At 37.9% G+C, this 26,215-nt stretch overlaps 1 long non-coding RNA gene across 1 annotated transcript in view; it reads left to right on the top strand.

Moving 5' to 3' along the window:
- The window catches only part of LOC132080589 (uncharacterized), a 58,577-nt gene extending 33,404 nt beyond the window's left edge, over positions 1-25,173 (top strand). The window contains exons 2-3 of the long non-coding RNA XR_009419581.1: positions 24,759-24,812; positions 25,024-25,173. This is a non-coding gene — a long non-coding RNA (uncharacterized LOC132080589). The remainder of the gene's footprint in view (positions 1-24,758; positions 24,813-25,023) is intronic.
- The last annotated feature ends 1,042 nt before the right edge of the window (positions 25,174-26,215 follow it).

Raw genomic sequence — 26,215 nt, 5'->3', positions numbered from 1 at the left:
GGATTCTGAGATTGTAGGTTGTGGAGTTATACAGATGGGTTTGTTTCCTGAAGATGGGATTTGTAGGTTGTTTTGCATACCTGATTTTCTAATTCTTGACAACAAGAAGAGTGATTGGTGTGGGTTCCTAATAACTGGGAGGGGAAAAAAGAAAATGTTCCCCTTTTCAGAAGGCCAAGGATGAGGCTCTGGGGAGGTGTTGGCCACCTGAGCAGCCACGGATTGTCCTGGTCAGCCTGGTGGCTTTCCAAGGCTAGCTGCTCTCATGAAGTTTTCCTGCTGCACCAAGACTTGTGACGAGGTGCATCCTCACAGCCACCATGGATAGGTATGGTTTGGGTTCAGGACTGCTAGGTGTGTGGAAAACTGGCCGGACTTGGGGGTAGAGAGTTGGCAGCTGGTTGGTAGCAGCAGCCTCTTGCAGGGCTGATAAAAGTCTTTATTCACAGTTTGACTGATGGGAATGGACAGGGAACTCTGCTAGGCTGAGTGAGAGTAAATCCAGGAAAATAGTTTCACTACAAAGCAATGCTGCTCCTCTTAACAAGCTGGAGACATGATGTGAAAGGAGCCTTGTGGAATTCAGAAACAGCCAACACATCTGGGGTGGAGTAACACCACACAGGAGCTGGGGCCAGCAGGCTCCAAAGCAGCTTTGCAGGAAAGGACACGAGGGAGTGCCTGGAGGACAGTGAATTGAGCCAGACTGAACAGTTTGGGGCAAAGGCCAGCTGTGTGAGCAGCAGGGCTGGGAAATGCACCTGTGAACATGTCTGGGGTCTCCAGGTGTCCAGTTTGGGCTTCCCAGTACAGGAAAGAAATGGGTGTAGTGGTGGAAGTCTGGCAGAGGGCTGAGAGCCTCTTGCATGTGGACTGGGACAAATGGTTATTAAGAATGGCTGTGCATTGAGTCCATTAATTTACAGAGATGTGAGGAGAGCCCTTTTGTTCAAAAACTCTAAACAACCAAGGAAAACCAAATTAAACCAAAACAGAAATAAAAAGCCCACATCCAACATCCCCACAATTAATCAAACAGGAAAAAACCCAGAAGAAACCCCTCCAAAAGAAAACATGATTTTCTCCCCTCCCTAAACATTTCTAAATCCTCAGATCTCAAGAATAAAGACTGGAATACTTACAGCAAAGAATGTCCATTACAAAAAGAGTAATTTGGGTCCTTTTAAACTAGAGCACTTCTTCCCTTACAGATGGGAAAGGCGACCTTTAAACCAGGCTTTATTGCTATGATAAAATACCGTGTCTCTTTGTGCTTGCATTGCAGCCAGGGGATTTTATAGCATATAACATTCTTTTAGTGACTTCATCTCTGTGAATTAGCTAGCTTTTGAAAATAAATCTGAGCTAAACTGTTGGGTAACTCTTCCAGATTTAAGTGTCTTGATTCAGAACTTTTTTGTTTGGTGGATGATGTGGTTTTGGTCATGGGATTTTTTTTTCTTTCACAAAAGGAAATAGGGGTCCTTGACTGTGTCTAATGACTTAACCATTTTGTGTAAAGGAGAAGTTGACATTTATGCAAAAATATGAATAGCAAGAATGAGTTCCATGTACCTTAAAAACCAAACAAATCTCTCCTGTAGGTTTTGTAGAGTCTCAGAGCTCACAGCAATTACAAAGATAAATGGCCTAACCCCTGATCAAAAGATGACTGTCAAGAAGGAATCTCAGTGTCATTTTCTGTAATTAATTCTTTCTTGTGTTGCAATGTTGCTTCCTCATGAAAGCTTGGACAGAAGATCAGTCATTCTAAGTTTTTTTTCAGGGAGGTAACATAACCGTAGAGTGATGATAATCTGTGAAATACTCTAGTAAATAAATGAGTTATTGGGACAGAATTAGTCTGATGTTCACCCTCTCCTGTTTTCTGTGTGCTGTCTGTCCCTTTTTGGAAGACAGAGTGGACAATTTCCTAATTCAGGTGCACAGCTAAAAGTAGCTTTTCATGTGCATATTTTGGTAATAAAAAGTAGTGTTCTTTCAAACTATCAGTAGTTTGAATATTTTGGGGTGAAATGCAAATGATGCCTGTGACATTTTTAAAGAAATCATTTTCCTACCTACCAGGCAATTCCTGTCTGACATGTAGGCAACATACACAATACTACTTCTGCTAGTTTTGCATAGAACTTGAGAAATCTGGTGTATTTTTATTGCTAAGGAAAGACACCATTGGCCAATTTCTATTCCATTGAACTCCTCTGCTGCAAGAGCAGTTTCAGACTGATGAGTCACTATTCATGTCGTTTGAAGCTTTGCATGTATATATTTTTTTACTATTTCATGTGTCAGCTAAAAATAACTCTCTTGCAGAAATGACAGAATAAATTTTAGGAAGAAATAATAAAATCTGCTGCACTGAACATGTCACTTGAGGCAAAACCAGTTGCTTATGCTGGCTGAAATGTTACTCTGATGTTTTTTAATAACTTCATTAGTCAACAAGGTTCCATTTAATTATTTAAGTGACAAAAAAAGAATCTGGTACCTGCATATATCCACTGTTTACTCTTTTTAGACTATTCTTTTAGAGCTGCAAGCACTTACAAAACCCCATTTGGCTGGCAAAATATCTTTTTGTTTACAAAACCCAAAGCTTTTAGCCACTGCAAGTTTTTCAATGTTCCCTGCTGGGATCCCAAGCTAACATTTTTTTGCCAGCAGGCACCACTTTCAGTTCATGGGAACCTGCTGTCACCAAAAGAGATTTTTCCTCAGGTGTCTTTCCTTTTTATTGCAGCATCTGAGGAAACTGGTCCTTAGGAGAATCTCACTTTTTTGTCTTTCTGAAAAGCAGTCTGATATTCACTGTGCACATTTTTTGCTTGAACTGACATCTTGCAGTCACAGTAAGCTGGAATTGTTTAGGTGGAAGAAAAGTTTGAGATCATTTAGCCCAGCTGCTAACTTAGCATTGCCAAGTCACCACTAAACCACATCCCCAAGTGCCACATCTGCACATCCTTTAAACACCTTCAGGGGTGCTGACTCCACCACTTTGCTGTGCAGCCTGTTCCAATGCCTGACCACCCTTTTAGTCAAGATTTTCCTAATATTAAACCTAACCCCCCCCCCCATCCCCCCGTGCAACTAGAGGCCACTTTGTTTTGTCTTGACACTTTAAAAAAATATTGCTGTCTTTTGGATCTGGTTATACTGATCTGTCAAATATGTGATATTGCTGGCTCAGTTTTGATGCCAGAGACAGATTCTGGTCTCTTGAGATTGATCCTTTGAACAGGTTCTACTGTTCCATCATCTCTCTTTAGACTGGAATGCAGGAACTTGTGTAGTTGCTGATGATTTAAAATTCATTATGGCATTCATTCTCTGTCACTGGGAGACAGTGCATCATTACAATGGGGCTTTTCTGCCATACACTGTATTGAGAAGCCTGAACCCATTCCTTGTAGCTCTATTTCTCTTTTTGCAAAGCAGTGGCAGGAGGAATTATGATTTCATCTTCTGATTCTCAGTGGTCATCCCTATGAGATTAAAAGAGCATTGCATAATAAAGTAACAGCAATAGAGCTGTTTCTCCATTTTTGCTTCTGCTTTGAATAGGCTGGTACTTCAAAGGATCCACCATCTGCCTCATTTCAGAGATACTTGCTTCAAAGCTAACCACATTTAACAAAAAGGCAGGTAGGGAAGACCCTCTAACACCCATTTCAGTTCTAAAAAGGGAGGAAAAAGCCCAACAACAATCTCTGGTTGAGTAGTTAGATTCTTTAATAGAAACATGAAGTGTGTGGTACAGTAATACTTTTTAATAATATATCAGAAAAGATGATATGCAGTTTCATCTTCTTGTCCAACAGATCATTTCTTTGATCAGTTCTCTAGGCAAATTCTTTGTCTAAAAACAAAACATTATCAAGGAAAAGGCTTCATCCCAGAGCCCAGGGAAGGTGTTTAACTGTGTTTAACTTCAGACTTCCCAGGCTGTGAACTGCACTTGATGGAACGCTGTGTGTTTTATGCCAAGCTCACAAGAGTTGAGGCTCATGATTTGCCATTTTCTCATTGTGAGAAATCAGACTTGATTCTGTGTGCAGCACATCACAAAGTGCCCTCTTGGGCCCAGGAGGCTTGTTTTGGGTCAGGAACTGAGCTATTGATGAATTATCCACAAAGTAAATTGTGTATGAGGCACTCCCTGTGTTTTTCATGGAGGTGTCAATGCAGATGCACTGATGGACAGCCTTAAATGTGCCTCCCCTTACTCATGACAATGAATAATCACATATTATAGTGATTGTAGTTGAAATCTAGATCATGTTCTGAACTACCGCAATGCTGATTACTACAAGTTTGTTGTTTGTTACTTCTCTTCTCCCAGCAGATTTAGCAAATCCTATTCAAATCCTAATGGCTCTGAAAGCAAAGTTTAGTTTATTCTCATCTAGTTTTTTTATTTGTAGTGTATTTTCAATATTTTTAAGATTTATGAAAGAGAATTTCCTGCTTCCTGTATAATCTAAGTGCTGCTGTTGGGGATAAAGGAGCTTATTTACAGACTTCTCATGCTGTGTAGTGTCATGTTATCAATCTGGTCCTGCTATTATCAAGTGCCAGAACCACAGTTCAAGAAAATTTGATAATTAACTGGCACTACTAAGATGGACTTTTACTTGGGTAACAGAATTAAGAATTTTATCAATTCATGGTAAATGTTCACAGCACTTTGTCCTGTTTCCTATCATCACTGTATTTATTGGAATTTAGGATAAACTCTACTGTTTAATTTGGAGGTTATCTTAGTTGATTAATATACCTTGCAAGTGGCAAACATTCTTCAGTCTCATTGGGAATTGTGATTTTAGAAAATTAGTGCTTTATGTAGATTTTCATTTTATCATTAAATTTGCAATAACTTTAAAAAGGGCCTGCAATTTACAGGATTTAGTTTGCATTTCACTTTATTTTTCCAGATTTCTACCAATGTTTTCTTACAGATATGAAAAAGTCTTGAGAAGGTAGTCAATAAGTTGAATAAGTAGGAGTAGATAATCTAAATGTATCTTTTAGGAAGTGAATTCACCACTCCTTTGTAATTTTTTATCTTAGAAATTGAGTCAGAAATCCTGAAAAACAAATATTCTGTCCTCCTTCAATCTGCTGTCAGTGATGTTTCACCCTGACCTCGTTATGCAATTCAATTTTGTTTTGTTGTCTGTTGGATTTGAAACCTCCTAACAGCATTTAACTGGAATATTTTTGCTGCAACTGAAGACAGGCCATAATTACTGGGACATGCAAAACGTGCCTAATGGTTATCCAGTGGGCTTTTCACCACTCTTACAGGGTTTTCACGCAACCTGTCTGTTCAGCTGGTGCAGGACAATCTGGCTAGATATTGTTGAGAGGTTTACTGAAGTCAAGATGTGAATTTCCTGTTTTCCTTTTAGCTACCAGGTTTGTGTTGAAGGAAGTTAGGCTGAGCTGTCAAACAACTGATTTGCTCTCAAGAAAATTGTGTTGGTGGCTATTCATCTCATGGTTAATCTGCAAGTGCTGATAAATAGCCACTTTAATGTATTTGTTCTATCAGTTTGCCCAGGGCTGGAGCACAGCTGAGTGGTCTGTAATTGGTCTGTAATTCTGACTTGTCTGTGCTTTCCTTCACCCTAATCTCTTTAGAGACAGGAAATAAAAACCTTGTCTTAAACAAAATGCTGGTTTTAGAGAAGGCCCCAAAGAACACACTAGCCATAAAATTTTTGTCAGGAATGAAACTTTGAGAGGATGTCCTCTGAAAAAATGTAAATACCCAGTTTCCCAGTTGCACTTGGCACTTCAGAAATGCTTGTGTATTGGCACAGAAGGTTATTTCTGAATGCATCATATAATAAAAGGCATGTTTTCCCCAAGAGCATGTTAAAGACTGTAGGATTCTGAGGGGAAGTTCTAGGTCATTGAAGAAAGTCCAACCTGCACATTTCTGCAGCCACTATGTGACTCCCCAGAATGTTCTTATTAATGGGAGTACACCCATACTGAGAGGAATTACTGTGTACAGCTGTGATGTTCCAGGTGGGAAATTGTCTTGTCAATAAAGCACTGCAGGTTCTGACACAGCCTCAGCTCAGATAAGCTCAGTTCCTCCTTCACTTGGTTTCAGTGTAGTTACAGCAGATAAAAAGTCACTCTGCCTTAGTTATAGTGAGGCGTTCATACACATTGCTCTTTCAGAGGTTATTCCACACCATACAGGACTTAAAATGTAGAAGTAATAACTTTTAAGAGACTTAAATACTGTAAATAATATTGTTTGTAAAACATTTCTTGTGCCGTTCATGCTCAGAAATATTACCCTTTTGTGTTAAGCTGGCTTTAGGTGGTTGTAAAAAAAAATACAACCCCCGTGTTATAACTAGGCAAGAATATTCATGTCAGCAGTTTGCTGTGTCATGGGAATTAGTGCAAGAACCTGATGGAATGTCAGTCTGAAGTTACCTAATGCAGCCACAACTGACCATTGTTAGTGTTGCTTGTAAAATAGTTCAGCCTGTGGAATATTTTAGGCAGGGGTTTCTCTAAATCTTGATTCTCTTCCAAAAGATCATGCTAGAAGGGCTATACTGTTTGCCTGCTGGTTTATTTCCTGTGAATTACATTTATGCACTGAACCTATGAATAAGGGCCTCAAACTGTACCTGGTTCAACTTGAACATGTTAAGATTTGTTTATCATTAGGGATACGTTTTGAGCAGGAAAAAAACCTGCTACTGAAAACTATTTTAGAAAAACAAATTAATGTAATTCAGTCGGTCACTTATTAGGATTGGTTGCAGTCTTTTGGAGTATTGAGCTGTTTTGCAAATTAATTGCAACACGTATGACCCATCCTGCCAGAGAAATATAAAAGAAATAGCCAAAAGATGTAAATTTCCTGTCTGGGTATCAGGTAGATTCAATGTAATGCCCTGTGAACTATTTCAGAATGCTCTCTGCAAAATCTTAGTGTGACAAGGTGTCAGTTTTGACAGATCAGTGGTGAAGATTGCACAGATTTGAATTAATAAAGGTCAGAATCGTCAACAGGAAGAGATTCCTGGTGGCATGTCAGCAAGCACCCAGACATGGCAGTGAAACTGCTGATACAGGAGAGAAAATGGAGAGTTTGGGCAAGGGCTGGGTTATCTGAAACGTTTAAATGTATTTCGCAATTTTTTAGGTCTCTCAATAATGAGTGAGTTTTAATAGTTTAGGTAAAGCAAAAGAATGGCAGGTGTCTTGACACTTGAAAAAGCTGTGTTGTTTTCTGAGTAAAATGCATTTTTCCCTCCCCCCATACCATTTGCCACGAAAAAAATATGTTTATCTGCTGAGTGAATGTTAATGGAAAATGGCAATATGAAATAACAGAACTATCAGATGCAGGCTTAATTTTCTTTTAGTGCTATGCTTTGTACAAATATGTGGCCATTCACTGATTTGTTTATCTGCCTGTCTGCCCATTCTCTGGCTAATACACAACCTTTCAGTGAGGACCAAACACTGAAAACTTGGAAAAAAGGTTAGGGAAGAGGAAGGATTAATTAGATTAGCTAAATTAGACATGGGAAGTCAGTGCACTGTCACACACTGGGAAAAGAAGAGCAGTTGTCTGAACAGTTCTACTAAAACCAATCCACTTGAGTCACAGTAAAGCCACCAGTTGCTTGGGTGAGGTGATGGGATGCATCAATGGAATCTGATCAGAAAAAAAGACAAGTATTATTGTGGATAAATTTTCCTTCTTTCTGATATAACTCCTAGATTGAGATACATCATTATTAATGGATTGTGTGGGGTTTGCACATGACAGAACTCTGTTAAACATCATGAGCAGGTGACATTTGACAGTCTAGGCCTTGACACAGTATCAGTCTTATCTGTAAAGTATAAAAATTGCTTCAGGCCATTATCTTGCTCTTTACTGTTACTCATTGCACAGAACTAATGGAGATGTAGCATTGCAGTTGGATGTTTTGCTCAAATCACAGATCTAGCCAATGTATCAGATATACATATTATATATCTCTTAATTTACTTTGGTTTTTCTTCCCATTAATCCTCAGGCTTATATTTTTAAATCCTTTTCTGGCGAATACACAGATATTGAGGTATTTAACTTAGTTCAGTAAATGTGCTACATGGTAATTTGACAAATTCTTTAATGTCTACGTGCACATGTGTGTTGGTATTTAATTATGGGTTAATACAGTGGAAATTCAGTAATGGAAAATGGTTATGTACTAAAAGGATAGTTGCTGTTCCAAGAGAACAAGAGCTACACTAGAGATTTAGGTCTATTTTAAATTTTCTCTTTAGCAAGTGCTATAATGAGTAGTGTCATCTTTCTTAAGTTATTCTTAAGGGACGCTGCTCCATGCAAAATCTTACTTGACTGTAGTGGAGTCCTGGACAGTTGCCAGAGTCCTCTGTGCTGTGCAGTCTGCTGGCTGAAACCAAAGAGATTCTCATTCTTAATCACCATAGGCAGTACAAATAAAGATTAGAAGCCTGAATTTTGTGCATAAAACTAATTTGTGTACATTTGGATTTTGCCTCAAACATGGTTGTGAAATGCCTTCATGTCTTTTAGAAAACAAATCCTCCAAAATCAGAATTATGATTTCTGATTTGCCCAACTTGTGTGAGAAATCCGTGTTGAAGAAGCAATTGAATTGAGGACATTTTGTGGCATTGAATTTTGTGGCATTTTACAGGTGTGTTAACCTGTGGATTGTCATTTTTCTCAAAGACATAGGGTAACTGGTAGATTAATTTTGTGCCTATGGTGGTTTATATTTGAGTTCTGTTCATTCCAATGCTGCTGGCCCATAATGCAAGTGCTTAAATTTGTAATTAGTTCCATTGATCCCTGATCTCTTGGTTGCAAACTTGTACTGCAGTGTTAGATATTCAATCACAAAAGGAATGAATGATTCATACTGTTTCATTAACTAAATCTTAGTTTAACAGTGCATAACTTGAGAGCTTTGCTTGCAAAATTTTTGTTCACAGAAGTAGATTTAAGTTTCTCACTCATGCAGTAGCAAAATGAAGACTGATGTCAGTGAGTTTTGTGTTGTGCTGACAGGTACAATTTGGTGAAATACCTGATTGTGACTCTGGTAAAGAGTATTAGAAGGAAATAATAAGAAAAGATAAAAGAACCTGAAAAACTCTCAGACCTTTTATGGAATTTCTGCATGTGTATTCATACAGGGTACCTGGACTGAATTGAGGCAACTGAAAATGAAGAATTTTTAAAAAGTCTGGAAAACTAACTCTTGTAAAACTGCCTATTAGCTGAATCAGGTGTTTTCCAGTGGAAACCTATTATTGTGGTGACCTCCAGGCAGTTGCTACACCCTTTGAACTATAAAATTTTAACCACTGAATATATCATTGATTAAACTAATTAATAGCCAGTTACTTTTAAGGAGGTTTCTTTACTAAGGGGATTTGGTATGACACAGTGTCTGCTGCTGGCTGAATGTGGTTGTGCCTGGTATGGATTCTGTGCAACTTTCATCCTCTTCCCACTGTTCAGTGGAAATAAAATTGTCTTGCAGTAGCTGTAAGGGAAACATGTTTTTCATGTCTGGCTGCTCTCCACTTGCCAGAACTCAGATGTGTTAAGTACTGCAAAGAGGTAGTAAAGTCCTTCAGACTTTCAGAAATTAATAAGTGATACATGCCAAAATTGTTGCTAACCTTTCAGTGCATAATAAACTGCGTAAGGATTTTTAAAATGTTCTCCTTCTTTATCCAGCAGGTAAAAATGTCAGATTAGGTGATTTAATTCATGCTTTTGGAATTTAGAATAAGGACATTGCAGATTTTCCTGAAGTGTTCTGCTCACATAGACAAATTTCATATTGAATACCATGGTCTTGAAAAAATAAATAAGAATTTGTTTGGAGTGGAAGATTTCCACTTTGCATTTGACACAAAACTGTTATCTACTTAAGAAGTTGAAAAGTGGGAGTGAGTATACATAGCAACTACTCTATTATGTGATTAGAAATATTTATGGAATCAGTTTGTCCTACTGTTTGTGTGCAAACCATGTGAGTCCTGCTGTTTTATTAATCCAGGAATATATTGCACCAGGGACAGTGATCACATGTTGCTTTTCTCTGGTTATACAGAAAAATCTTTAACTACTTAATAGGACTTGCAACTGTATTCAGTGTGATTGTGGGCCTTAGAGCTTCCAAATTATCTTTAAAACACAATTTAGGCAGGAACCTGGATTTGAGAGAGCCTAAATTTACTGGTTAAGCAGGGAATTGTGTGCATGTTGTTTGTTGCTCTGGGTTTGTAAATTAAACCTTAACACAGTTGTGACTGTGTTTGTTCCCCTTGGCTATTCAAGCTTTCTGTTTGACGAGCACTTGAGCTAATGAAAAAATGTCTCCTTCAGTTGTTATTTTGTCCACCTGGACTTTGAGCAGAATAGAAAACTGGTGGAACAGTTTAATTCCAATGCAGACAAAGAGAGGAGCAGGATATTGAATGAGGGAAGAGGGGCAAGTTAAGAGGAGCGGAAGGAGGGGAAATTGGAAAGGGGAATCTAGATGGAAAAGCACAGGCTGACCTGCTTTTTAGGCTTTGGGGTTCTTACATGACCTGCTCATTTAATAGGAATATTTGTGCTTCTAAACCAGTGGTTTCATGTGAGAAGTGCATTTTGTACCACCCTTATTGATTCCACCCCTATTTCACACCAAGGGGGAAGAAAGCAGATGGTTCAAATGTTGTTTTTTTTTTTTTCCTCAGGCTGATTTGTTCAGTCCTTGCTGATCGACTAAGTAATTATCAATTGGAGATGTGCTTGTATTGAATGCTGTGGAAAAAGGGGTATATTAAAAAAGACATTTAAAGGAAAATACATATCCCTACTATTTCAGTGTTAGATATCCTGAAGATTGTTTCTTACAGCTGTGCATTACAAAGCAGTTCTTCAATATTTTTGTTCTTATTCTCTTTCACAGGACTAAGTGGATGTCAGGCTATATCTAATTTACTTTTCCCATATTATCAGATTAAGATTGCAGGAACACCTTTACACTCCTTTTGGTGCTTGCTTTTAGAGTTTATGTCTTGAAGGTGTCTGCTTTCCTGTTGGGAGAGTGTCACAACCTCAACGTGCAGGTGACAGTGCCTGGGCTGGTGGCATTGACATTGTCCTTGAGGTCATTATAAGGAGAGCTGAAGCATATTCCTTAAATGCTTCTAAATATGGGAAAGAGATGTTCAAGGGCAAGTAGAGCATTAGGCTTGCTTTCCAGAAGCAAGCCTAATTATGTGGAACTCAAATGGAATTTGAGTTTTGCACAAAAAGGGGGAAAAAATGGGTTTTTAAAATGAAAATTAAGTTATTTTCTGGGGAAAATGAAGGTCTTTGTCTCTGTGATCTTGCTGTTATGCATTGTCAAATGTACAGCAAGTATATAAGGTTGTCTTTCAATCTCCATTCACCACTGTATATTACCAGTGATTAGTGTAGTTTATTCCTCTTTTCTGGCTTTGTCTTTACATGGTAAATGCAGCTTCTGTGCCAGGTGAAGTGATGGGGAGTGCCAGACTTTCCTTATAGAACCATCCTTTCTTTGTCTATTGTCCCATTCTTCCTTTAAACAGAGCTAAAGGCTACTTCTGATCCAGCAGTAAAGTTGATGAATTAATTTCTCCATTGTGAACATAGAGTTTAAGATTTCATCTTGATGTTGGAATGATTCCAGTAATTTCACATTATATTTGAAAGGCATATAGTACCATTTTTCTGATTGATGATAATTGTTAGAAGTAGATGCAAACTATTCTATGTGTTCTGTTTTATTCTTTCACTAACTCATCAGCAACCTGAATGTAGTCTCTTTCAAGAAATAAAGTTATATTAGAAGTAAAAAAAAGTTTTACTTAGATTAGATACATTTTTTCTCTTATTTAATTTGTCTTACACCTTGAAATAAATGGTAATTTTATGCTTTAATGCTTTTGAACAATAACACCGGAATACAGCTGTATCTCATCCCTCTGAAGAATTGAGAAGCAAGGCTTGCTACAGGCTGGAAACAAAGCAAAATAGTTCCCAGGGATTTCCCTTTTTATAAACACTGCTCAGTGGACAATACTCTGCAGAGACAAGTCACAAGAGAGGTATCCATTTTCCAGAATATATAGTAAACCAATTCTCAAAAACAGGATTTTAAAATATTCAAATTTACACTGCAGTTATGCTGCTAAATGAGTAATCTATCCAAGTGTAAAGTTGCAGGGAAGCAAAACAGGAAAACACAATTTTCAAAAGATTTCTACTTCATAGGTCACCATCTCTTTTTATTTTTAAGACCATTCATAGCACTGTGCAGGAATTGAGAATTGTTCCACAGTTTGTGGATGCTGTTCCATAAGCTGCTTTGTTAAAGATTACTGATGCAGTGCTGGACAGGAAAGAAAGCAGAGGATTTATGAGCAGCTGCTTTTCTACAACCGTTCAGAGCCGGAGAGAGAGAAAGGATCAAGATAGGAGAGAGCCCACAGATTTGAAGAGATAAGTGGAATCTTGGAGAGATGTTTTTGGAGAGGTGTGGAGGTCAGATGCACGGATCCAGGAGGAAGTTTAAACCCAAGAAGGGTTTATTAGGGAAGGAAGGCTCTCAGGAGAGACGGGTTCATGCAGGCTGCAGACTATGGGGGGCTTTGTCTCATCTCTGCTCTCCATCTCCTGGCTCTAATGGGGAAGGTGATGGAGTGGGCTTGAAAGAGGGAGAGCTCTGAATCTCTGGTGTTCTGTCTCAGGCTCTTAAGAGAGCAAGGTTTCATTCATCCACACCTGAGCAAGGCTTATTGATGTGTGCTGTTTGCAGTGTGCAGCTCAGAGTGGCTGAGAGAATTGCTGAACATTTTTTTCTTTCCTGTGTTGTGGATTCTAACACTGGCTTAAGGCAGACTGAAAATTGTGAGGGTTCTTCCTCATTATGAGAGGGACAGCAATATGGACTGTATTTTTTGACATCTGTTTAAAGAAAGCATCTCCTTGCTTTTCCTAATGCTCGTATAATCTAAACTACTGGATTGTATTTTTCTTTTAAAACTGAAATATTAAAAAAAAAAAGACTATTACTTCCATTAGTTTCCATATAGCATTAACAAATTCTGTTGAAGGAGCCTTTAAACCACTTGCATATATCCCTTCTTTTTTAATGAAAATATCATGTAATTGTAAGGAAATGCCCTAAATGCAGCTGGGTGTTGGTAATTCTGTAAGTATAGTGTGGGGTATGTTTCCTCTGTTTAATTGCACCCAGATATGTGGTGGCTGGTTGAGGATGTGTAGCTGGGACATAGAGGAATTATGCAAATATTCAGGAAATAAAAAGAGGCAAAACTTACATTAAATAATTGTGGGGTTTGCGATTTTGTTTTTTCCCTAAACGCTAATGATCAATCTTTCAATATTTTTTTGGGGTTTTTTAAAATTAAATTTGAATTAACTTTGTGATTACTTTACCTATTACTTTCAGGGTGTTTCGGGGTTTTTTGGTCTTTGTCTTTAGGTAAAGCTGTGTAAGAGTAATCTCCAATTTGGAAGACTTGGACAAAGGCAAAGAATTTGAATGCTAGGAGGTTAATGGTAGGACTGGAAGAAACTTGAGCTAATTTAAAGTGTGTGAGTGAAGTTCAAAGTTGTACAACTGGAGAAGGGACTCCTTGTCAGAGTAGGAATGAAGTGATATTTCTGTGTTATGCAGTTATGCTATTTGAAAAATAATTTTCATATTTCAGCTGTGGGATTGAGGGTCTTAAACTGTCACTCACTGCCAGTGTGTTGATCAACTGTGTTACAGCTCTTTCAAGCTCTTGAATTCCTTCCCTTCTTTAAATGATAAAAGGACTTGTGCAATAATTGAGTTTGTGTAAAGGGAATACAAATCACATGCATGATACCTTCCCAAAGTACAGCTACATTTTGGAGGATGGAGGAAAATTAACTTGAATATTTTAATGGTTTCAAAGGTTGTCAAGGATTAATTCCCAGTCAGGTATTCTGATAGAAATAAAAGGAAGTAAAGAAAAGGAGAGAGAAAGGGAGTCAGGCAAACCCTGGGACCACACTTCTTCAATTTAAAGAGATACTGAGGTGTTAATGTTTTGTCATTTCATCAGACCTTTGAACTCCTGTCCCTGCTACATGATTTAGCCAACTTGCACAGAAGGCCTTTGCACAAAATTTCCACGTTGAATAGGTCATCCTACTTACTCTTGGCTGTCTGTTCTCAGTAGCTGATGCAGATATTGTGTTTTAATAAAGCAAATTAAAAAGAAAAAAATCCTTCCATCCCATCCAAAATGGCAGTGCTATTAAAGCTGTGCCATATGTCATTATTATTTTGAATCAGAAGTCATATTCACTGCACAATGTTTAAACAGAAGACTGTAAAATTATCTTGCCATGTTGAGCAGGGCTGCTGGCAAGGCTCTGTGACCCATCTGGAGTGCTGCAGGCTCACGCAAGGCTGGATCCCAATGTTTCAGGGAAAAATAGGAGCTGGAGAGCTTTGGGAGCTGTGTGTGTGCAACAATGCATCCCTGTGAATACAGATGCAGTGTATATAAAGTATAGTAGAGATAAATCACACGAGCAAGGATTCTGAGGGCAAAGGATCTGTAGGTTCGGAAACTTCTTTGGACTTTTAAAAGGTTTTTATAGGTGCTTTTTTCCCCTTTGGAATAGGAGCAGGATGGTCATATTTATTTACTTTTTAAAATAAATTCTCCTTTGGGGGGATTAGTTTTATTCTTTAAATATCTGCTTTCTGCTCTTGTCTTTAGACCTGCCATGTTCAAGAGTATTGATTGATTTTTATTTTTTTTTCCTAAGCAAGAACTTCGGCTCCATTTGTTAAAGTGGAACTAACTTATCTTAAGACAAAATAAGTCAGAGCTTGGGGTGCTGTGTTTAGAAGTAGGTGACCTCCTCTCTACCCGGGTTAGTTGGGTTTTTTGGTTGCTTGTTTTCTTTTGTTCCAGCCATTTATCACCACAGTATCTTTCAGCTGGGTCTGGTTTCTGCCACAACAGTCCAGGATGCACTGGTTAGGCCTCACAGCTTCCTGTCCTCAGACAGCTAATCCCAAAACCTCATTCTTGTGAGATACAGTCCTAACTGATCATGGGAATGGGATTTTTAGGAGAACTCCCCCTCATTAACCTCAGAGAGGTTTCACTGGAAGATCAGATGTGTTGTTAACCATCCTAATGAAGTGAAGACCTTATGGAAGAAGCTGGCAAGGGTTGAAACATGATCAGGTAGCTTAATTAAGAATGGATTTCAGAAGGGAAAGATGTCAGGTTCTGTTCTCAAATGTTGCTAGGTAAAGCCACTGGTGGGCTTTGTTCCTTTTTGTGTTGCTCTGTTTCACAAGAGGAGGAGATGGTGATCAATGGGAGGCCTGGAGCTGCTGAAGAAAAGGACCTGTGGGAAGAATTTTTCTGTAAGTTTGTTTACCTGGTTTTGTTGGCATGTGTGGAGTTGGAAGCTGATGGACAGCTTTAGTCCTTGAGTGTTTTAAACTGGCTTTGCAGGAGCATTCTGTGTTTGAGCTGAGCCTCCTGACCCACAAGGCTCTTCCTTGCTTCTTATAGCTTTTCCACTTGACATGATAGAGATGGCAAAATCAGTATAATGGTGTTTTGTCTACACCTCATCCCACTTCCCTTGTGTTTTGTTCCTGCTAGGAAAGCTTCCCATTTAGGCTGCTTGTCACACACTTGCTGGCAATGTTTGTCTGATCTTGTACATTAATTAGTACTGGCAGGAATAAGGAGTGTACAGGAGAGGAGACATGACCCAAAAATGTGTTTCAGTCATGTTGTCTCCTGGGATGGCTGTTCTTGCAAAGTATATCTTAAAGCCATTTGAATCTAGTTCCATGGCTTATCCCCAAACTCAGTGGGCTCAAGCAAGAGGATTAATAATGATTATTACACCACCACAATAGGAAGTTGTGATTACCTAAGAGCTTTAATTTTGCTTATTAACTCTTTTAGACTTTGTATCTGTTTGGTTTGTTAGAATTCTCCCTTACAACCACGAATGCTGTAGCCATAATTTTGTCAGTGCTTTGGAAAAGCAGGTTTATTCTATCTGCTGTCAGTTGCTCTCTGCTTAAGCACTGAGTAGTTGATGGCCTGAAAATGGGAGCACCACTGATGCTGCCACTAAAAGAAACAAAACAAACAAACCAAAAAATGTAAGTATGGTTCTCTATGTTTGATTGCTTCTATGCCTAGCCATGGGCATAGGGTTGGCTGGCCAGTACAAATAAAAACCACAAAAACCTTTGGAACTTAATCACAAGCCCTAGATTTTTAACAGGTATTGTGATCCCTCAGTTTGTTTGAATTTCTTGAATCAGAACCTGAAACACCAAAACATCAAAATAAAGATTTAACACTAAATGGATGTTAGTTGAAGAAACGTATCTGGGATTCCATGGAGAGATGGGTTATCATGAGGTGTTAAGAGAAAGGAAATGTAATTAAATATGATACAAACCAGCTTTTTATTAAGCTTTGACTATTACTTCTATTGTAGTGTAGCTCTTCCAAAACTACACAGAGCAATCCCAAGACTTGGAGAAGATCAATATTGTGTAAATCTATTTCTATCCTCATCAGAACAAAAATCATTTCACAGCCTTTGCTGAATGAATATCTGAGGGATTCCATATTACAAACGATTCTGCTCATATGCTATGTTTGTAACAAAACCTCCTGCACTATTGTAAGGTCTCTTAGTCAATGCTGGAGACTGTATGGCTTCAGCCTCGGGGGTTTGGTAATTTAAAAATCATTTGTGGCATTTCTCTTCTGAGATGAGAAGCATTTCTATATCTGTTAGTTTGACTTTCAGTCCTGTTTTCCTTTTTTTTTTTTTTTTTTTGTTCTAAAATCCTTTTTTTTTGTCTTAGTTGTGCTACATGAAAGAATTGATGTAGGTAATAAACCTGACCTAGTTCTAGTCTTAAAAACTGCAACTGACAGTAACTTGTTAGGGAGTTTGATCTCCTGTGAGCTAATCAAGGCTTAGGTGGTAGCCTCTATGGGAAGTAGGTGGTATCATAAAAATTCCTCAACAGGTGATTTTATAAATTGGAATGAAAAGTCGTAAGGAAAATGTCAGCAGAAATGCTTTCTTAGATGGCAGGGAGCTGATAGCTTTCTGACAAACACAAAGACACACTGGAAATACATCAGAGGCACAGGGATCCTTCAGTTTCTTAGCAAAAACCAGAAATAATTATCAGCTTCAAATTATCAGTGATCCAGAATGGAATGTATAGGTGTTAGTCTGAGCAGGAGAGGAGGGAGATTTCAGCTCACAAGGTACTCAATGACTACAGCTCACATCAAGAATGAAGATAATTTAATTGGCAAGTTTCAACACCTGACACATCCTTTCTAAGCTGGGAAGAGCTGCTGCAGTGAAAGCACATCTGTCATTTATAAGGAGTTCACCTGCTAACTATATTGACCAGTGAACTAAGGAGCTTGCTGTCTTTTCTGTTGAATTATGATTAAAAGTGAAACATAAAACTCCAGAGATAAAAATCATCATGTAATATTGACACTGGAAATGTACATCAGTTACTTAGTGCTGGATATAGCACCCATGGCAGTCAAACACTGCTTTCATACAGACTTGCATTGTTCCAAAACAAACTTACCCAAACTGGCATCTCAGTTTGCAGGGCTGGAGGCACAATGTTGTTTGTCCATGGGGCTGAGGCCGTGTCTGTTACTGAAATAGGCTGTACAAGCTCAAAATAGTCAGCAAAGGGCTAGGTTGTGGCAGAACAAAGGAAGGTATTTCTGCTTCTCTGCCTTCCTGGGCACACAGGGAGTGCCGAGGATGAATGCCAGTGCTGTGCACACCTGAGTGAATAAAGATGCGTTTCTGTGTCACCTCACACATGCTCTAACCAGTGAACATTCTAGATGTGAGCAGAGCAGTGGTTGCAGGGCGGGGGCAGGTTTCTTCCACTATCCAGGAAAACCACAGAGTCATTATGCCCAATCTGAAAATAAAACAAAACACAATTGCTAATCCCTTTGACTGGGGCTATCCGTCCTTTCCTTGAGCTGCTGATGTGAAAAGGACAACTCCAACTTGGCTCCTGTATCACCTTTTTTGGATTGTTTAGTTTGGTGTGATCAGTGGGTGATAGCATGATGGAAGCATCAGACTGCATTTCTTGTCCTTTTTGGGGAAGGTACAGCTAATGAAACCTAAATTACTGAAACTTTTCTTTGTGTCAATTTCACAAGCCAGAAGAAAATAAAGGATAAATGAAATTTTGCAAAGAAGATTACTGTGTTATTAAGACTTGTGACCTTTTTTTGCCCTGAAATATATTCTAGATAAAAAAGTTGTAGAGAGTTGTTCATTCTCTCTGTGGCATTTATTTATGCAATAATGCATACAAAGCAATCTTTAACTGTCACTGTATAGGATATCAAGTTATCTTTAATTATCACTACAGAATGGTTGCAAAATCAAATACTGTTGGCAATCAACATTCATTATACAATAGCATAGATTGCATCTGTTCATATTACTAGATAAGCAAGGAAAATCAAAACAGTGTCTGATACATCCACTGAAACTGTCTGAGCAGAATATTGTATCTAACTCTCTTAATATCTCTCAGTGACTTTCATCTGATTAAAGTCCAAAGATACATAACCACAGATGCAAATTTTCTAGTGCCTCAGAAATTAAACACTGTTATATTTCAACAGCCTGGATAGTTGGAAGCATACTCCAGCTGACATGATTATAGGCACAGTATAAACTTATGATAGAGAGCTGTCTAAATCTCTGAGGCCGCAGGTGCAGGATTATAGCAAAGCTCATTGAAACATACAGCTTTCTGCCTAAATGCATGAGTATGAAATTAATTAGGCAGTTGATCACATAATAAAAGTATGATGGATAATCTAATGGAAACTACCAGCTCAAAGTCAATAACAAACTTGATTCTTTTATTAGATGCAGCTGATTTTCAATTCCTCTATTTACAGGATTTTGAGCTTAATATAAGACTTTTTTTTTTAATGAGAACTCATTGTATTTATCTCTGTTGGAAACTATAATGTGTAAGCAATGTAGAATTTGTAGATAGACATATCTGTAAGTAAATCTCTGAGATACTTGGCTGAAAAGCACATCAAAGTGCAGTGAAATAATGAGACAGGCTCCAGCTGCTGGATTCCAACAGCTTTTGATTTGTGCTCTAGTAGAAGCTCCAGGTTTTGATTCTGTGTTGATTATTTCCATGGTACTGGAGATGATTTGTGCATTATTTAAAAAATACGCAGTATACAGCAAACAAGGTTGAGTTTGCAAACTGCATTTGAAAGGACATTTTCCTTCCTGATATGTTATTCCTTCCTATTCCTGTGCTCTCCATAACCAGCTGCCCTTGTTTAAAAAAGTCCTTTTGACATACATATGTAAAAGATTTTACAAAAATAATAGGTAAGGTCATCAGAAAATGGTGTGAAAAAAAACTCCAGGAATGTCAGTTTGCAGGCAGCTGTGCTACTTCCTTCTTGAGTTGAGAGGCTATTGTGGAAATTGTTTTTTCAGAACCTTTGGAAGCTTTGCACATCATACCATGAAGCTGATCCTGTCAAGGAATTATTACCAGCAGAAAGCAAGTGCAATTAAAGAACTTTGGAGGCCTTATAGAGGCCATGGGTTTAGAGTCAAATGCATTGATCATTCTGCGGTGTGAATGTGCTCATGGCTCTGTGCAGATAAAGATCTCACTCTGGAGCAAATTCAAGAACATCTGATTCTCTGAGTTAGACTCCTCATTTTTGTTTAGAATGACAGACTGAAAGTCAGAATGCTTCAGGGAAAGCGTTGATTCTCAGTTGTTTCTAGAATTAAGGTTTACATCTGTTTCTACTATAAATTTTAGGAGTCATTCATGATTTTGGTGATGGATTACATGAAGGCTGTTGCTTGTTACTGGAATGACAAAATTCAATCAAGTATCCTGGAAAATGGTTGTGATTTTTAAAGTTTTCTTTTTTCTGGTACAGTTGGATAACTAAAGGTAGGTGGATGTTTCCCTGCAGTTTAGCCAAAGCTACTTAAAAAGGTATTAAGAAACCAATTCTTTTTTTTTTTAATGTAACCTGGTGTTTCTGTTGAAATGGATTTCTTATTAGAGCAGGTTTTCTCATAGGTTTTGAACTTTACTTACAAGATGATATCACAGTGGGCAAACTACAAATGCTATTTAATAGTAGCAGGTGGCTATATTTGATGTACCTGATTCAAGCATTCCCTTCAGAACAAGTCCATTGTAATTTCAGTTCAAATATAGAAGCAGTCCAAGGAGCAGAAGTGAAATCACACATCTCACTGAATCTGGCATTATATCTAGCAGCCTGGAAAACCTTTCTAACCAAGGACTGAAGGTGTTCACTGTCATCTATTAGTTCATTCTCTGAGTGCAGTTTGACATCTGGAGTTTGATCTGGTCAGTCTAAACAAACTATTTAGACAAGGCATCACATACCCTGTGTCTGTGTGTCAGCTGCAACTAGGCTTTAATTTTCTCTGGTTGTGCATTAAAAAAAGTGGAGTTGACTGTTAAAACACCCACTTGTGTGTGCTCTGACTGAACCCATGTGGAAGGGAAGTATTGGATTGATATTCCAAGAGGTCTTGGATAGATTAATCCTTAATTTCTGCTGGATTTAGACCTGGATAAGACTTGAAACTCAGACGTCCTGCCTAAAGCTCAGCAATGAGTGATGCAGATGTGTCTAAAACTTTGGGAAAGCTTGAAAATAAAGGATGGATGGAGGTGAGAGGAAGGCATGTCTTTCTGAGACCAGTAGTTGGGAACACACATCTGTTACAGATCTCTCTGCTTCAAGATGTGTTTAAACAGTGTTCTGTAATGATATTCATAATAGTAAAGAGAAGATGAAATCTACACCCTGCAATCATTACATTCTTTAGTTTTCCATGTATGGTGTTGATTTATTATTTATTTGCTTGCAAATGTCTGACTTAAATATCCTAGAAAGAAGTCTTCATTTGATACTAAGGCTTGTCTCTTTGCAGTTTTATTTTTTTTTTCATCTCTGTAACATTACTGTTTCCTTCTGAAATGTAAATTATGGTAAGGCTAAGAAAGAGATGAAGTCACATCTTAAGCCATTTACTCAGTTTTAGAAAGGGATCTTCAATCTACCTGATGGATCTAGTGCCAGTAAGACTCTAAAGAGTAAACGTTTATTTGTATATTTCCAAATTCATCCAGAAATCGAAGAATTTTTTAAAGTATTTAAAAGAACATTCCTGTGGCAGTGTGTGCAACCAAGGGGACAAGAAATAGGAGGCACAGGTTAGGTTCTACAGATCTTTGGGGATGGTCTTTGACACTGGTATGTCTTGCTTGCTCTGGCTTTTTTCCTTTCTCCCATTGTGAAAACCAAGTGTTCCCTGACTGCCACTCTCCAGTCCAGCAGCACAGCCACAAGTACTGATTTGGGTGAGGAGCAGCCAGTAAATGCATAATCCTGTTACATCCAAGTTTGAAAACAAAAGTCCTTCAAAAGAGCAGCGCTATGAGTACAAACAGAGCCATTCAAAAGTACATCAAGCTCATCCCTGTGCCATTTCTGGATCATTTGAAACCCCGAATCAAGGACGCCAAAAGCCATTGATAGCGTTCAAAGTCAGCACGGTCTTTGTGCCAATGAGGAGAAGCTGTTAGAACAGGTCACAAAGGTGTCTTCAAACTAGCAGTAAAGAAATTGAGTTTCAGGTTTAAACTCATGGTTTTAAGGGTTAAAGCTGACCATCTATGCACTTTTAATTCAGTTTTCTTAGAAGAAATGGATCAGCTGTACCTCTAATTTCCATTGACAACTTGTGAAGGAAGCAGTGGTAGCCTGCACACTTGTGCTAAACCCATTTTGGCACCAAGATTTGTTGGAGTGGATTTTTAAGCAGCATCAAATTGCTCTGAATATTACGATGGAAATAATGAATATGCTATTGGGATATGCCTGCTGAATACTTTGGGTGCTACTCTAGGTATGCAGTTTTTGTTTTGTCAATTAATCTTTGGTTTGATATTTGCAGATATTGTTGCTTCCATGCATGGTGTGTAAATGTTAAAAGCAGCAAATGTGATAAGTAACTAAAACATTAAGGGATATGCCATCTTAGAATATGGTAAAGTATTGCATATTTTATATGGTAAAATATATGCAATATGAGGGAATTAATACATCAATGTAGTAATACAATGCCATTTTCAAGACCAAGGTATTTATCAGAGAACTCAAGGCAAATGATTGGGCTAGATACATAGCAAAATAATAAACTCCTTTTTATTAAAAAGAGCTGAATTTATCAGATTTATGCCTTATCTTTAATAATTGAAAGCAACAAGTCCAAGGATTTGTGTTCTCAAAGTTCTAACTAGTCAGTAATATCAGCTATAATACTCTCATCTTTTAAAATGACCTTTTAAAGATGCTCTATCAAATTAAAATTTAATGAGTGGTAATAAACAGTGATACTTTCCATAGCAGGAAATGCAGCACTAGCCTGAAGCTTTTGCTGTCTGTCATCACCTCCTGTACTGTTATGTGCCCTCTTTCCTTGTTGTCAAGTATGGGAGGTATGATGATGCCACAGCACTTTAAGGAGATGAAAATACCTTTAACAGTACACGTTGTCCAAGATGTCTTGTTGGATTAAAAATGGTGTTTCTGTTGCTTTCATGATGCTTTTCCTGAGAATTCCTTCTTTTTTAGTAGTACATTATGATATTTCAAGGTTTTCACTTTTTCCTGCTCAATTCCTACATTGAATAAGGGTTGGCTGGCAGAAGAATAATTTTGGATGAATTAAAAGTATTAAAACATAGGTGTGTACCTCTGAGAAAGAATTGTACTGGCTTTTCCAAAAGCCTGAAAGCTAGTGGCCCTTCAAGGATTAATAAAAAAGCAGATAAGTTTTATGAGGGACAGGAGAGCAGAAGGGGAAGAAAAGAGAGAGGAGGAGAAAGGAGTGGCAACTTGCATCATTAAACTGGTAAATGGTACTGGAATATCAGCCTCCCTACTATCAGCAATGGCTGGAATTAATCCAGGAACTCAGAATGGATCTGTAAATGTGTCTTCAGTTGTAGCCTTTGGCACAGATTTACATTCTCTGTCCCTTGGGCACTGAATTTCATTTCCCCATTTGCTAAATGAGAACAATTTATCCTAAATCAACGATAATCAGAGTAAACACTATTATTAATTTATTGTTTCCAGACTAGGAAAAAAAACAGTAAAATGAAGCTCTCTACTTTTATCAGTGCTTTCCCTACCCCTTTTGCCCTGAGGATCCTATTAGCAGAAAGCTGAGCAACTCTGTTTCATCAGAAATAAATTATGCCTCACTTTTTTAATGTAAGTACTGAAGGGTTGTAAAGATTAGAAATATGTTTGAACCCACTATCACTTGATGTTATTTTCCTTGATGTTCTGAGCTTCTTTAGGGGAATGAAACAACATGTTCTTCTGAAAGCCAAGAGCAGAGCTTTTTTAAAAGAACACCAGCAAAGATTTTGGTTGATGGACAAAATAATTTTGATTCTGTACAGCAGCAATATTTAAAGTAATGTATAGGCAGTGTGAAACAGAGCTGTCATAATCCTGGCATGTATAAGAGGCAGAATGTTTGCAGGGCAAATAGGTGGCAGAACTAGTCACCCTCATTTTTTAAATGATTAGAAAACTGTAATTCCCCAGAAACAGTAGACTAATTCTCACTTTCTTCACAAAGGAGCTAAGGATGAAAAAACACCTTTAATTAATAAACACTGCTGGCACTACTTTGGTAACAAGCTGCTGTAAATGAAACTCTTAATTGCCTCTGAACACAGTATTGTGTACAAATTCATGTTACTATTCAAGTGCTGGTCTTTGTTATTGCTATTTTACTTTTTTGTAGGAAAAAGAAATGCCTTTGTCAACCTCTTTGTTATACTGAAAGAAGTTTCTGACAGCTTTCCATTTGTGGGGATCACTGAGATGACTCACAATTCACCCAAAATGTTCTCTCATGAGAGCTAGAAGAGACACTGAGCACAGGCTAAGTCCAAGCTAGATTAAGGTCCTTATGATGCTTCTGTTAATAAACCTAGGTTTAAATCTGCCACAAAATTTTAAGATGGAGGAAAATATTTTTAAAAAATTAATGACTTGCAAAATAAGTAAATAAGGCAATGTATTTATATATATAAGATTTTGATGGAAACTAAGTGTTTTGGACTGTTTTACAAAGCTGTGTAAATACTTTTTTCTCATTGTAGAATACAGTCTGAGTTTTTTTTTTTTTCTTAATTTAATCTTAAAATTAACTTTTGGCACCATAGGTACCAAATCCATGCTTAGGGACTGAAGAGAAAATGAAGAGGATGGCAGAAACAGATATTGTCTCTCATAGAAATGTTCAGATCTATTGCAAAGATCTTGATTTTGGGAAAACTTTTATCAAGTTGTAGAGTATTGTTCAACTTTTTTTCTTTTGTACTATGTCATGTTTAAATGCTTGTGGAAAATGCTGAATTTGGGATCTATCAACTTAAACCTGATAGTGGCACCTAAAATAAGCATTCCTGCTTTCTCGTTTTTAGGGTTACTGAATGAGTGAATAGTCACCAGGCTTGAAAAGAGCAGATGGGACACTGGTAAGTAGGAGGACATTTACTTTTCAATACAGAGTACAGAAGGAAAACATGTTTGGAATGGTTATAGTTCCTTGGTTTGATGGTCTAAACACTTCCATAAAAGTTATTTGAGCTGCTTAGCACAAAGCCTCTGGAATGCCTCAGTGCCTATACAGACATGAGGATTCTTGGTGTGTTTTGTTGGACAATTTTTTTTTTTCTCTCTGTGCAGATTGGGTTTAGATGCAAAATGGATTATGAGGTTCAGCCTTTGCAAAAGGAAGCACTTGCACTCAGCAATAACAACCTGACACATGGGTTTAGGAGGGAATCAACAAATATAAAGATGTAACACTATTGATTTGTTCCAAACTATTGGGTGAAACCTAATTTAAAAAAAATTAAAAATAAAATAATGGAATTTAAGGGCACTTTCAATTTAAATTTATTGGATGAGACTGTGAATGTTCTTCTGGCACAAAAGACATCTTTGCCAGCCAAGAGATCCAGTAGCTTCTTCTTTGTAAATGTCACCCATTGAGAGCATTTCCCAGTAACAGGATTGAGAGTGGGCTTCCAGCCTGCCAGGCAAATCCCTGCCTCTTGCACCTCCCTTCAGGTGCTGCCTAATTGCCCTGAAGTCAGCACACAGACTGGAGGAGTGCTGCTCATTTCTGTTCCAAGTGAAGTGCTTCGGACAAAGTAGAGCAGATGCAGCCCCTCTGAATTCCCACAACAGATGGAAGAAGCAATTCTAGTGCAGAATATTCTGGGAATGTTGAGTTATGACAGATTTGGCTTGAAACCCCTACTTCAGGTGGGCAGAATAAGCTTTAAAAAGTTATTCTCCAATCATCCAGAAGCAGCTTTTTGACCCTCAGTGTTACAAGGTGAGATGGGTGCACCCTAGTGTTTGATAGATTGCCGTTTGTACAAAATATGTAATATTTGCTAATAAGAAAAAAGTAAATTAATGGGACACTTTATACTCTGATGGTTAGAACATAAACTTCTGGAATGTGAGGAAACAGATAAATAACTGTTGAGGTCAGAACATGATGACCTTTCTTTACCTTTGGAAAACAGCTTGTTTGAAACTCCAAGGTGTTTGAGACTGTTATTTCCTATGGTTATTATTCTATGCCTAACTTCTGAAGTTCATATTTTTGTTCTTTTTTTCCAATATCTTTTTCTAATGATTCTAAAATTTAATATGGTAGCGTGATAGCTCTTGAAAGCACAATCTATCATATCCAGAAATTAATTAAAAGGAAAACCTGCACAAATGGCTATGGGAAGGAATGCATGAATATCTTATCCAAGATGGTTTAAGGTGCAGTTTCAAGGTCAGCCTGGACCATTCTGGGTCTGTGCTGCAGTCAGAGTGGCAGCTTTGATTTCCTCACCTCTGACCCCATATTCCT

Source organism: Ammospiza nelsoni, chromosome 16 (genome assembly GCF_027579445.1).
Source record: "Ammospiza nelsoni isolate bAmmNel1 chromosome 16, bAmmNel1.pri, whole genome shotgun sequence".
NCBI classification, from domain to species: domain Eukaryota; kingdom Metazoa; phylum Chordata; class Aves; order Passeriformes; family Passerellidae; genus Ammospiza; species Ammospiza nelsoni.
Note: the sequence above shows the minus strand (reverse complement) of the source record. Positions and strands in the feature narration are given on the sequence as shown.